Source organism: Pseudopipra pipra, chromosome 14, assembly GCF_036250125.1.
Source record: "Pseudopipra pipra isolate bDixPip1 chromosome 14, bDixPip1.hap1, whole genome shotgun sequence".
Classification (NCBI taxonomy): Eukaryota; Metazoa; Chordata; class Aves; order Passeriformes; family Pipridae; genus Pseudopipra; species Pseudopipra pipra.
The window spans coordinates 11,634,640-11,648,297 of NC_087562.1; the positions used below are offsets into that span (position 1 = coordinate 11,634,640).

Consider the following 13,658-nt stretch of genomic DNA (forward strand, 5'->3'; position numbering starts at 1 on the left):
AATAATCCAAGTACAAATAGTTCTGAACAAATAAGAAAAACATAAACTCACAATATTAAGCAAACCACAGGACAAAGATCACTCTAAATTCTCAGAGCTATATTATTTTTAAGTGGGGAAACAAGCCATACAGAAGTCATTGAACTCTGTGATGTCAATACCAAGGTGAACCAGCCAGAACGATACATTGAACAAAGAGTTATGAAATGTAAAATCCAAGTAAAGCAGATGGAGTTTACATGAACAACAGTGAACTTACCGAACCAGAAAATGGACTTTTTTTCAAAAGTTCTCAAACTTCTTTGAGACAGAATATAATGCCAAGTTACATATCAAATAATCAAGAAGGTTATGTTAGTAATATGTAATATGTTAGTGCCACTGAAATCAATTTGAATGACATAATCCTCTGCTTGCAAGACTTTACCTAAAAGAAGTAACTGACTGTTCACTTGTCTACGAGTAAATGAAGAAAAAAAGAGACAGAAGGATTTCTTTCACCAGGAAAAGAGTAACATGTTTCTCTGGAGAGGTAAATCTTGAACTATCGCACAAATTGCAACTCACCTAACACAGTCTGGTTTTGCACTGTTTTTCAACTGCTCATCCTGTAGCTCATGCATCATTACCACTGAAGAATTATTCTAAGAAAGTTAAATGTTGTACAGGCCAGAACTAACACGTAAAACCTGCTCCCCCACTCTCCAGTGAAGAACCAGAGATAAATATGTGTTGAGAGTCGAATTTTTCCATGAAATTTGCATTAATACTTGGACAATAATTCTATTCTATCACTGGACTAGGGCATAAACAATTTTCTGTCACCCATTGACAACAGCAGAACAGTCATCTGTCTATCATTGTACTAGAACCACTTTGTCAGAAAAGGTTGTTAGATATCACACAATGAATGCTATCAAATTAGCTATTATCTATCCACCCCAGACAATCTTCAGACTGTGTTTCTCCTCTGAAAATTAAAAGATACAATATTGTGGATCTCAGGTCACTGGCACATGAAAGCATTCCCATTATATCAGGGTTTATTTATAAATAATGCTTCCTGCAAATTTACCCGTTCCTACTCCAACATGGATCTGTTCAAAATAATCCTTACTGCAGATCAGAAAAACCCCCAACATGTTATGATTGATACACTTATATCATAAAACCAAATAATTTTTTTGCTCTGAATTTATACACAGATACTGTGTATAAACTGTTACAGTTTACTTCAGATCTTTCCTCAGATGTTACCTAATAATATTTTATGTAGGTGAAGTGTCACAGAAATGGCTATACCCCTAGTGAAATATAAACTCTGGACTTGCACAACTGTGCATCCTCTTTAACAAAAGCAACTTAGTCACATTTCCAGCTGCCTTTCTTTATGAATATATTCCTTTTTGGCTTATAAATACATTGAAAATAAAAAGTATTCCACATAATTAAATTTTTGGTTCTGCTGCATAAGTTAGCATTTATGATAATACCTCATAGAGAATGAGAAAAAAAGATAAGTTTTCATGCTTTGAGTTAACATAATTTATACTTGAAGTTTTCCTCTACAATCTGAGGTTTGGTAACACCTGTGTTATAACTGAAGATTTCCTATGTCCTGTCAGCTTCAACTCCCTCTCTTATTTGCTCAGTGTGTATTTTGCCAAATTTGTAATACTGGGTAACACACAAAGCAGCTTTCTTTTATTTTCTAAACAGATGATTTCTTAAAATTTTTTATGAGATATGAATCAAACTTTGATCTTCAAGGTGAATCATTCATTAATCATAAACAAAACTGATTAAATCAGGGACACATCAGCACATATTGTAAAAATAAAAGCTTGCACAAGCCTTTTATTTAATATTAACTACATTATGTTTTTATGTGAATTCTGGGAAGTTGGTTATCCCAGCTTAAAGTTAATATTTCCTTAGGAAAAAAAAATGTATCATGTGATTATTCTTCATGTAGTTAGATGGCTTTATAGATGTTAATAGTTAAACTACTTCACAAATGACATTAAAATAGAGAGGAATGCAGAGAGCTTTTATTGATTCTGTTGTGTCTTGGAATTACTCTGCATATAATACAGACTAAAAAAAGTTTATAATAGGAAGAATGAAGCAAATACATTTAGAGGAGCACATGCTGCTTTATGGGACCTCATATGATAGAGAAGAAAAAGAGATACCATATTTGCTGTCCTCTCAGGACAATCTGTGGGCCAGTCTAGCTCCTGCTTGTGATTTACAGCAATTCTATAAAGAACTCATCTTTCTTTTCTATTGTTTATTTTATTTTTAATAAATTGACCAATCCATTGAAACAATATGTAAGCTGCAACTGTTCAAGAGAGAGGAAAAGGAGTCATACCTTTGACAGTTATCACCTTTTTCGCTAATTACTGGTTGGGGTTTTTTGGGGGGGTAAAGGGAGAAAACAAAAAGAATTCATCAGTATGACAAATGGTAAAGTGAGAGTTTGTATTCTGAGAATGCTACCTATAGATAGTACCTATCTCCCTCATACCTATTTTAGATTCACTTTGAATTTAATAAGCCTCAAGTTCGCACATTTGGAGGATTTCCCTGCCACCACAACAAACAGAAGGTCTAACAAAGGCTATTGCAGCTTTGGGAGGAGTTACCTCATCTATCTGAAAAAGCAACACCTGAAATCCGAATACATGAGCAGGAAAACTTCAACTGACAGAAGCCCTAATCCACCTCCAGGAACGCACAAAGTAGCAAACTTGTCATTTGGATAGCAACATTCTTCCCTTTCTTTATTCTTTGAAGGTGATGCAGTTTAAAAGTTTGGAAGGAGCATACAGAAAACTGAACAGCACAATCTAAACACCTGTACCTCTGTGAGCACCTACCCTGTCAGGAAACACTGACAGAGATGGTTACTAAGGAAATATAGTTCATTGATTTTTTTCTCTTTTTTTCTCCCCCCCAAGAATACACACAATGTTATACACACAACACATACAACGTTAGGTCCTCACCTGCTATCAACAGGCCATGCATGCAATAAAAAGCCATGGGTAGTGTCTAACTCTGACAGAGAGACTGCATCTGTAAGATCCACAGAGGCTGCAGGAAATGCTGTAAGGCCCAGGAGAAACAAAACAGTCTTAGGAAGCACCCTGAGACACCCAGCATCACAGATTCCTGATCCAGGAAACCACAGTCCAGGTTTAGAGTGAAAGGGAAAAAGAGTGGAATAAATGGGAAAAACTTCAAGAGGATAAAGAAGAAAAGCCAGTGTAACCAGAAAATTGCTCACTGCTTTATGATCCAGGTATTAATACACCAAGTTTCTTGCAATGGTTAGTTACACTGTAAGGCTACCTCCAGCAGTCACAAAATCTTCACCAGTAAGACGGCTCCTAGATTCAACAAAACCAGGGAGACTATTCAGTTTTACAAGCTGGAATGCATGTTTGAAGGAAACATCATGGCCAACCGTACATGCAACCACGGAAAAGTTTGGTTCCAGGTAAACACAAAACAGTTAAGACAAACACACCCTTACTGTCAAGGGTCTTTAAGTACGAAATGGAGTGGAAAATGAACGAAGAATGAAATCGAATAGAAAAAACCAAATCAAACCAAAACCCCTCGATAGACAGTGTTACTTTGTGCCACGAAATTAACGTCCAAGTTTGCTACAACTTATCCAAAGAACTGACATAGGTCCTGGAGGGCTGCTCCAGTGTCTTCCCCATCTCATCCCTTCAACCTCCATCCGTTAATAATGATCTACGTAATCCACGTGTCATGTGATATAGTCATCAAAAAGTGATGTACCTGCACATAACACATACAAAACAATATGAGAAGTTATTTTTAAAAAGAAGAGAGAACCTTAAACATTATTAAGTAGCAAATCTGTGAAATCAAAGCATTTTCCTCCTTTTTTTATAATAGCCTTTCATTCTTTTTATGATTTGTCTTTGAGAGCTCTTAAGCTCTTCCTGTGGATGACAGTTGATATTGTTCTTCCATCCTGCTGCAGACAGCATAAGGGAGGGAGGGAAAAGAAAAAAAACCCTATTGTACAGCTTTTCGTCTCTGAAACATGATTTTTATAATTAATATATACAACTGAGAAGAGAAAGGTACGTTATAATGAAGTGCAATTAAGAGGTGTTTGTTCCTGTCCCACACATAAGATGACTATAATTTCCATGGCTGTTTAGAAGTCAACCATTATCATTACATTTCACACATCTTTTCCACTTTTTTTTTGCACTCTGATTTTGTTTATTTTCAATTAAAAATAAACATGCATACAGAGAATCTGATATTCATGTAACATCATCTTTTAATTATATTATGCAGTGATCATTAAACCTAATGCTTATGCTAACCTTTTTGGATTTAATTTCATGGGCATGAATGGATCTGTCAATTTTGCATTAGATTTAAATTCACGCAAGGGAGAACAGAATGTGCATTTACCCAGTCTATATTGCATGTAACCACTGATGTATTATTAGAGGAGTAATTTAAGTGTATTCTTTTGGAATTGTTGTTTTTAAATTCCCCAAATCCATATCACAGCACAGTTTTCTACTTTAAATTTTCTGTTAATATTATCTGTGGTGACAACCCCTCTAATCTCACATACACCCACACAAAGAGGCAATAACTGCCTGGGAGACCTTAGAAAGTGAAGATACTAAAGGGACAAATCGTGAAGAACAAGATGTATTCTGACTGATGTGATGCTGACAGTTTTGTTAGCCTTAAATGCAGATCCCCTGAGAGGGTTCCTTCACATTTGTGTCCTGGCTGAAGTTGGGACTAGTTTAGCTAAAGCCACAGTAGATCAAAGCTGGGAGTCCTTGCTCCCCTAACCCAGCAAACAGACCCCCAGTGACTAGGGAAGATCAGAATTAAAGGTGAATCTGTGTTTTGAGCTGAACTGCCATTAATGCCATGGGGCATCACAACAAATGCTATAATTCCAGTTTAAATTTGTAAAACCTTTATGAACTGAGCCCAGAAGGAGCTACTAAGGACCAGTTGCTGACAAAGGGATGCAGACAGACAAACTGAAAATTATGGCCTAATTAAAGTTCATTGAAACATAGGGAAAGATTAACATTGAGTACGGTGGGCTTCTGCATGGAAACAATTTACCTCGGTAGGAAGTTGATGCTACCTTATCTTCAGATGACAAAAGCATATTTCTGTTTAGGTGCTTCTATTGCTGAAAATATTCTTTGACACTAAATTACTTGATATTTTTTCCCAGCTTTGCTCATGTGCTGTTCTTTCTGCAGGAGATTTAGAAAGACATACTTTTAACTCTATGTGCACTTGTGCCATTTAAGCTAAATAACTCGATTGTTCATACAAAGAGTATGAACTCATCTACCAGAGTAAATATTTTCTTTCAATTGTTTTTGTATGTTTTTGTTTCTACAGAATACTTCCTGAGAAAAATAGTTCAGTTCTAGTTGTGACAGACTACTTCCAATCTATGTAAGACACCATTGCAGTTGCTACCGCTGTTATTTGCTTTTGTTCATGGCTATAATTCTAAAAACATCTAAAGACATAAATTTAATTAAGATTTCCATATTGGAAAATTATATATTGTCCTTTTACCACTTTAGTTTACCAGATTATCTTCATGTTTGTGCTATGTCCCTCTCAAAATACACTGTTCCAACAAGCAATCAGCCTTATTTGATTGACACAGAATTGATATAAACTATGAGATGGACTCCTATACATTAAATTCCTCAGAAAACTTTATCCACATTATTGTTCATTTGCTGTCTATATTAAGTGCATTGATTTATAGCTGATATTTTTGTGACTTTAATACTGCTTTCTCCAAACTTAATATATATGGATGGAAAGGCTTTTTGAAACTATGCAATAGAATACACTATCAGGTTGATATATTATTTTGCATTGTTTCCCCTTTATCTTCTGTTTTATATTAGAAGAAGTCATAAAAATTTGTATTGCAAAAAGCCAACAAGTCAACCAACTCTATTCCAGCAGTTAAAAACCCTCAGTTTGCCAAAGCACGGATCATATCCCAGCTGCTCTCTGGTAAGATGTGTTAGAGTGGCCATACAGATTTCTCACTTGCATGATGAAAGACAGACTTGGTGGTATTTGTATTTTATTCACTGATTAGAAGCAAGGAGCCAGCCAGAGCCACATCTTTCAACAGCTAGAGAAGATTAAAAGTTATATTTTAAGTGTGAGAATATAGCACCAGTTGAAAAAGTTTCCAGTCTTGCTGATTTTATCCTTTGGGCTGCACAAAAGTAGTAAAAATGAGAAAAAACTTCCTATCTCAGTCTCCTTTCTAGACTTCCCAACCCCCCTTGTTAACCCTTCCTTTCTTCTCCTTTTCCGTTTTTTTGGGAATCATCTATAAAGCACCCAGAAGTTGTTGAAAGGAAAAAACTGAAACTGCATGAGATAACCAGCAGCTGCCCAGTGAAGCTGCATGCAACCTGTACACAAACCTCCAATTACCAGCTGTACTGAGTTCAAAGGGATTATTTCTGGGAATAAATGTTCTGGTCTTCTAGTGTGGACACAATCCTGACCTACATGACGCAGTGAAAGGGGCTGTGCTCTTCCTCTCTCTTGTCCTTTTTGGTAAAGATCTCTTTGAACCTTTGCATGCTGCTTACTGGATCACTTCCCTACTTCTCACCAAATCCTACTCACTTTTATAACAGTATGGTTCAGACCTCTATTATACTATTAATCAGCCCTACAACATCTTACCATTTGCCCTATAATGACAGAAAATACTGAGAATTCCACATACCAGTGATAAGTACTGTGGAACATACACTTCCAATGAAATTCCAGTGAAACGAAGTGTTCCACTATTATAAGTCATATTGTTTTTTAGAAGAGATTTCACAAAACATCTTCAATCCTCCTCCTTCCAAGGTAGTCTTTAAATTCAGGCACAACCCACAGCTCAAGTTTGCTCAGAAAGGCTCTAAATGCTCCCTGTAGCACAGCAGGAGGCTCCTTTAAGGCAGTTGAGATTGGTGGGTGGATTGAGAAGGCATGAGACCACAATTATACCCCATTTCAATGATATGTCTGGAGCTGTAGTGACTCCAGACAAAGAAGTTGAAGGGTATGGAAGCTTATATCTCTTCAAGACAGACCTAAAAATACCTGTCGGGGGCTGCAGATTCGAAGCTATTACCAAGAGCAATTCAGACTTTTCCTGCTGGGAGCCAAAGATGCTACTGAATCTTTTACAACAGGCTGTTTGGAGTGTCTGGTTGTGAGAGAGTGAAGCACAGATGTTTCTGAAGTGTACTGGTGGAAATTCATCAGTGCCAAGAGAAGATCTGAAAGTCTGGAACAGAATTCAGAAGCAGACAGGATCTGACCCATTCAGGATACCCATCATGTAAACTCGAAGTAGCTAAACTCTGCCACTTCCATGAACCTAGGAAAAGTTTCTTATGCTCACACGCCAGCCCCCTGGCAAGAGAAAAAGCACAATGATGTCCTACTCACCATGAAAGGAATTTACTTTCGTGCCCTGGGGGTCATTTGGACTCTTCTGAAACAAAGCATCTTTGAGATAAGCTCAACAAATCAAGACAAATAGAAACTTTATTAGATGCACATCACTTATTTCTGATTTTGGCTAAAGCACTAGGTACAAAATTAATGTTGTACAAAAAAATTGAGTCGAAACAGCAATCTCAACAACTACTGAGTGTCTGACACTGCTTCCTACTCCCATTTTTCCTAGTGGAAATGTCAGACATAAGACATTGCAAAAAACATGTCAGAAAGATTTCTTGAGAAATCACCTTTGGCTAAGCCCAAATTAACTCAATCCTTTCCCCTAATTGAGAGGAACTCTAGTTTCTTCTAGGAAAAGGAGTAAACCAGTGTTTGATGATCTACCAGGGCTCAGTCCCAAAAATAAAAACAAAATCCTATTTGACTTCCCAGTATTTATTTCTTGATCAAAATCTGAAACATGCTAAACCCCAGAAATAACATCTCAGAACATATGATATTATGATGGAACCATGATAGGCAGACTTGAACATATAGATATGTCATGTAACAGACATGAGTTTATCGATTTGGCCCTGAAAGACTTAAGTGGAACATTGATTTGAGCTTCATAATTTACTAAATACATGGAACAAGCAAGGGGATCTCTGTCACTGGATTATAAGAAGGTGATCAACACCCATCCAGGACTAGCTGACAGCATCTCTGAGCAGCACTGGTGACATCTCATGGTTCCTTTCAGATACATGATTCTTCTCTCCCAGAGATGTGGAGATAATGTGGATATATGAATTGATCGGTATAGTAGTAGTTTTAAGGGAAAACTCCCTGACAAAAAAGTCTCTGTTAAGGTCTATCCTACCTGCAAAAGATTTTGACTAAATGATTAATTTAATCCATACATCCGCATTTTGAATTTACCATGAATAAATATTATCATGTTAGACAGGAATTTGATTTCCCCAAACTCACTAAAGGTAAAAAGAATTTCTCTGAACTACCCTGACATTTAGAGATAATTCTGTATGATTCCTAAATCATAATAAAAATATTTTCAATTTTCTCTTTGCATTGTTGATCAATATAGATCTAATTATAAAAAAACCCGGCAACATCTCACGGATGTTGCCTTTATTTTCTGAAGCACATGTGCTTTTTCTATAAGCCACCTTTAGCACGAAACCATGCAGCAACTCAGGGATTAATACACACAGTGAAATCCATTTCACACAAGTATCTGTGTCTCCCAACACACTTCTAGAGCAACTGTAGGAACTGGTGGCCAGTAAGATAATCCTCAAGTGTAGAGATCACATGGACACAACTCGCTTTTGTAACTTCAGTCTGAAGTTACTTTCCTCCGACAAAATCTCACATCAAACTTCCTCTCTACCTGCATTACTAATACCTGCAGAGCACTCTTCAGGTTTCAAAACCTGAGATATTCCATAAACTTCACAACCTTCCTGTGAGGTAAGTACCAATTTATTATCTCCCTCTGAAGAGGAAGAAAATGTTTACACCGTGGAAAAGCTGGATGCAAAGTTTTCCTTAGAAATCTGTAGCACAGACCTGTGACTTAGGTATTTGTGGTTTGAAAAATTTGTAACTTAAGTATTTTTACCATCTGTTTATTTACCCTGGAAGCTTTTCAGTATTCATTAGGAGCACATCACTCATCATACACTCTCATTTGCTCTGAAAATTAGGTGCTTTTTATTTGTTTATAAAAGCCTTATTGCTGAGCTGCTTCCACTATTTTCTCCTAATCTGTACATGGAGCATTATAAGTTTGAAATGTTTCATTTTTTATTCAGTGATCTGGAAATCACATAAATACTGCACCCATTCAAGCAAATGAGGAAGTGTTTAATTTCAGTGAAAGAATATCACTTGGATATATTTTGAGCAATAATGTTCTCACAACTTGGTTTCAGCACTACTATGAAGATTTCTGTAAACAGTTTTGCCTGTCCACATGCTGTCCAATTTTACTTTTCAGAAGAAATATCACAGTTTTTGTGTTAGCTGAATTATGGGGAATATGAAATTAAGGGATAAATGGTTAAGTTGAAATAAACATTTTTTTATTAACCTCAGTGAAGCAAGGATTTCTTGATGGCAAGGAAAAAACTACTGAAAGCTTATAACTCTCCAGAATTTTACCACAATAATGGGAACAGAGTAACTCTGCTGAAGTCAGGTTTCCAAAATGAAAACCAACTTTCTACTGGCCCCTAAAGAAAGTGATGGTAGAAACTTAGTTCTTTGCAAATCCTTTTCTTAGCAGCAAGACAAACATTAGGAAATACTCAGAAATAAGACAGATACAGACACCAGAAAAATACAAGTACAGATGTTGATGTCAGCTTTGACAGCTACACTGCTGACTGGCATATGCATGTTGACAGCTGAAGATGAAGGGCTAAAGTAGGAGGAGAAAAATATTCCAATTCAATTTAATTGATGCAAATGACTAAGACATAAGTAAACTATAACATGAGCTATGAAACAGGAATACCAGATGCATACAAATTTAAGTACTTTGTGAATTTTTATACCACCAGTAAGTGATCAAAGTCATCCTCTCTACCTGTAGGTGTATTTTTTAAATCATTCTAAGGAAAAATACTGCATTTACCATGACAATAATGAAAGAACTAAGATCATACACTGAAATAGTTAACTACACACTGGATCATTTCAGTAAATGCTGATAGCCCAAAAACTTTGTAGCCTAGAAATTAGCTGGGAAATATGCTCAAGGATAGCTATTTTGCAATACTTCAGGGAAAAATACACAATTCCTAGATTTATCCCTCTGCTCCCCATTATCCCTTGTTCATAAAATGCATAAAATGTTTCCCAATTCAATATTTTACAAACAGAAATGCAAGAGACAGATTTCCTCCCCCCCCCCGGCACATTAGTTTCTCTTATTTAGATTTGCCCTGTGCTGTTTGATGACCCTTCTGGCTAAGTCAAGTGCTTGGAGATCTCACAGAAATTGGCAAAAATATTAAAGTTTCTCAAAGATTATTCTGAAATCCCAGCCAAACTTGTTCAGCAGTTATACTATTTGTGATAATAAATGACTCTATAATTTCAGAATGGATCTACATTGAAGCCTATTCAAAATAACTTATTTATACATTGTGATTACCAAAGTAAATAAAGATCAACCTTTCCAAAACAGTAGTTCTATTCCACCTTCAATTCAAACTACAGATTCAAGCAAATAAATTTTAGATTCCTTTTACTGCAGCTGTTCTGTTTGACACTTAAAAAAAAAAAAAGAAAAAAAATTCCAGAAAAAATTTAAGATTTGTGTGAATTTTTTTGACTATCAGGGTTAAAAAAAAGTCCCAGCAACCTAAAAAAAAAACCTAAACAAAAATCGAAATGTCTCTTTGGTGCAACATTAAATGTCTCCTTTAGGGCATTTTAATTACTTGTAAGAAATATGGACTTCTGCAGGTTGGATATAAAGGGCTAGATACATGAAAAGAGGGAGAGAGGCAAACTCATGAAGTCCAAGAACCCTGGACAGTTTGGAGAGATGTGAGATGAAAGCTCAAAGCCTTTATTCTAGATGAGGCCAACAGGATGTCTAAATCTGCAATGGCTCCTTGCCATTTACTTCAGTTCCTCACAAATATTGCTCCAGTGTATACCATAACACCATCTACCTACTTCAAAATAAAAAAAGACAATGTCACGAGCTGTTCTCACATATTGTTGTCACACTCAGGCAAATCTTGATTCTGAATATACCAGAGAATTTACTCAACATTTTAATATTTCAATATTTTTTTTTTTTACTTGAATGTGTTCACCAAATTCAACCTGAATTCATCACTATTTTTAGAAGCCAAGAATGACCATGCTCAACTGAATTGGTAATTACCTGGAAAAAAAAACACCCAAAGAGTCCTGTTCTGAAGACTCTGAGCTGAAAGTTGTTTATGCAAAGAGCTGGACCCCACTTAGATTTTAATCCAATCCCAAAACCTGTGAAGAGAAAGACTAAGGAATATTATGATTTAAATTTTTAAAATACTGGAGACACACACACACACAAGATCAATCAGGCAAGTAAACACCACTAGTCAGAGGGAACCCTGTTTCATGGGTGCTCCTATTTTGAAGGTCCAGTATTCATGAATGAAACATATTTCAGTCCTCAAATCTGTGTACAATTTACTGTGAAATGTTGATTCATAATTCTTCTCAAGCTTTTAATGCAGGAATTATATGTATATTTTAAGATAACGATACAGGCCACTTCATAAACACTGTCTTTGATGCAAAAGATCAGACAACTGTTACTGGCTTTTATTAGCGGAGGAGGAAAGTGAGGCTTGGCGTCAGCAGACAGACTATTGTATGTACAATATCTGTGACTTTAGTTTACTCTGAGTTGGCTCCTTTGTAAATTCCCCAGGCTCTATGAAATCTAGAATTGGGGCTGATAAAAACACTGAAAAATAAAAAGGCATCCAAAAAAGCATTTTATAAATGCAGCATATTTTATAAAAAGCAATTTCAAATCTGCTCCAGGTAGACACATAAAATCTTATGGATAAGTTCAAAGCATGGTTAGAAAACTTTTATGCACTCCCTTAAAATAAAAAAGAATGCATATGCATGCTTTGGAGAATCTTTGATAGAGGTATGTGTGTGCACATACCAGACTTCGAGTTAAATAGTTTCTTCAGTATGAATATGTAAACATCAGTTTTTGCTATTAGTTAACTTTTATTTTTGCTCTGACAAACAGATGCTCCAGGAACACAATAGACACCCTTACTAAACCCTCTCTACCTGATTCATGGTGCCATTCATTTTCTGGGAAGTTCCACATCTAACAAGACAATACAGGGCACTGCCCTGGTAGAAAACTTGATGGAATTACTCCTCTGTACCAAGAGACCAAACTGCCTGGGTTTGTGGCTGGTGGCAGCCAAAGGAAAGGTCATGCTTGTGTGAGTTCTGCCTCATTAGGCCTCCTAGAAAACAACTGCTCAGGAGATTTTTACATATTAAATGTAAAAGTGAGTCCTTGTAGTGGAATCTCAAAGAAGCAGAAGTGAAAGTGTTGCTGTTATCTCTCCTCCTCAGCTCAACCTGGCCAGTGTAACACACGTACCTCTGGAGGCACACAAGGATTAATCAAGAGCTGTTGGTAACATCCAATATATTTTTGACATAATATATACACTTTACTTATTCCAATACTACTTATGACATCTGAATAGATTAGTATTAGCTGATGAAAAAATACTTCCTTTCATCCTACTCACCATCTATCAAGGACATCTCTTCCATAAGCCTGCTAAATTCCTTGATTAATGGGAGGGAGGGGAAGGAGGCATTAACATGCTAACTTGCTCTTTCAGAATTAGATATTATGAATTCCAATACATTTATTTGGATTTTTTTTTTTAAATCAGTTATTGCAAACCTGTACATTATTGGCTTGATCCACCTACTATCTACAGACCAGTATTTTCAACATCTATTCAAGATATGTTGCTAAAGTTTCCAAGTTACTTTACAAATCACAAACTTTTGAATTTTATTTTGCTGGCTCTAGCCATTAGAAGGTGCAGCTAACATCAGGACATCATGATTCATCCACACAGCAGCAAAGGTGCTACTTGAGGCAAGGACTCCTCTCCTAACTAGACTCCTAACCACAAACTTGAACACTTAATAACAGGAGTGGAATTTTGGCTACAAAACTCGACTGAAAAGGAGGAAAACTGTATTATCTTCTATGCTTTGTCCTAGAGCTCATGAATAATGTTCTATAAATCTGTGATTCAAGCCATAAATTCATAAGTTATTCTAGCAAGAAGTAGTGGCTTAAGCACCTCTTAACTACCCAAGTCAATGCTTCTGTTACTGCTGTTTTTGACACTGACCTGGCAAACTGGATTTGGGTTAAAAAGAATGTGGCAAAGATGAAGATTTTACAGATATCATTGGTTCAAGAACCATATTTAGTAAAATATCCACCTTTGAGTACGGTATTAACCCAAATCTTTTTCTTATTCTAGGTTTATCATCCACCTACATAAAGCCTGGAACAGGATGAGGAACCA

General features: G+C 36.2%; 1 long non-coding RNA gene across 1 annotated transcript in view; it reads right to left on the bottom strand.

The window, feature by feature from the left end:
* Window positions 1-13,658, bottom strand: part of LOC135422141 (uncharacterized) — a 150,574-nt gene that overhangs the window by 14,790 nt on the left and 122,126 nt on the right. The window lies entirely within an intron of this gene.